The sequence below is a fragment of the Camponotus vicinus genome, unplaced genomic scaffold (assembly GCF_025532165.1).
Source record: "Camponotus vicinus isolate PSW18456_S1 unplaced genomic scaffold, iyCamVici1.0 SCAF_7, whole genome shotgun sequence".
In the NCBI taxonomy this organism is placed as follows: domain Eukaryota; kingdom Metazoa; phylum Arthropoda; class Insecta; order Hymenoptera; family Formicidae; genus Camponotus; species Camponotus vicinus.
In genome coordinates, this window is record NW_028141979.1 from 15,893,541 (window position 1) to 15,894,994 (window position 1,454).

The window sequence follows — 1,454 nt, forward strand, 5'->3', positions numbered from 1 at the left end:
AACCAAGCAGGATCTGCTAACATCACTTGATGTCAAATTGTCGGCAGAAACCGAGCAGGATCTGCGCGCGCGTAATCTGACGGCAGATTGGCAGCAGATCCCGAGCAGAATCTGTAGCTTCTGGTCATTCATATATAATTCATATATAATAAGTAATATAAATACAATAAAATTAATTATTACAGATGCTAAATAAGACTATCGGCGAGTTATCGGTTAATTACAATTTTCTTCTAATACAACATATAGGTAATATATTATATCGTAGTTATATCTAATGGTAAAGGACTAGTTCAATTTAATTAAATTAATAATAAAATAAATGGTGAAAATAATTAAATTTAATTTATAAAACTTGAGATATAATTTATTTAGAATTAAATTCTTCCTTTATGCTTCAAATAGGCAGTAAATGAATAATTATCCATTTATCCTATTGATTCCAATCAGTTTAATATTCTGAATCTTATCTGCTTGTATCACATATCAGAAATTAAAGTGATAGAAATAGTTATTATATTTTTGATCTTTTATTAATAATAGCGACTTTATATATATTTCTGACAGAAATTTGATTGCGAGAAAATACATCACATAGCGGTAAGCGAAGGAACTATCGAATCAAATGCAGATTGTTGCCAATTTGCCATCAGATCACGCATGCAAACCCTGTTCCACTTCTGCTGTCAATCTGCAGTCAAATTGCGCGCACGCAGATTCTGCTTGATTTTTGCCGACAATCTGATATCAAGTCATGTTAGCAGATTCTGCTTGGTTTCTGCCACCAATCTGCGTCAGATTCTGTGAGCAGACTCTGTTCGATTTTTGACATTAATTTGTCAACTTAATTGGTAATAACAGCTTCAGTACCTTTGTAGCCGTTTTGCTAACATTAGTTGATAGCAGACACTTGGCATGATATGCTTTCTACAGACTTTGCTATCTGGGTAGGTCCGAGATCAAGCAAATAATTTGGTAATGTTGAAATTAATAAGTGTTGTGATATAATTTTTTTCAGATGTCTTCGTCATTTAATTAAAATATTTCGGATGTGTACTGTACATTGCATAATCATGTTTTCTATAATTTTCAAATATACGGCAACAAACAAGCGAGCGATTTCCATGTTCTTTTCCATATTCTTTCCGTTTAATTCAAAATTGAAATAATCTAAAATTTTAGGGGATAATAGAAATTTTAGGAGACAAAACATGATTTTCTCTCGCTCTTCTATGCGAGAAAATCATATTTTGTCTCCTTCTATTACCCCCTTCATGCTACCAAAAGGCCGGAATCTGGCATCACTGATTGTAAGTCTGGAGCCAACTATCAAGCTGTGCGGACGCGTGTTTATTTGTGTGCCCGTTTTGTGATTATTCAGTAAGTTATTGAGGTCTTGTATAAAATCGTTGTTAAAATACCTATTAACATTCCCTTTAAAAATCCTTTTAACA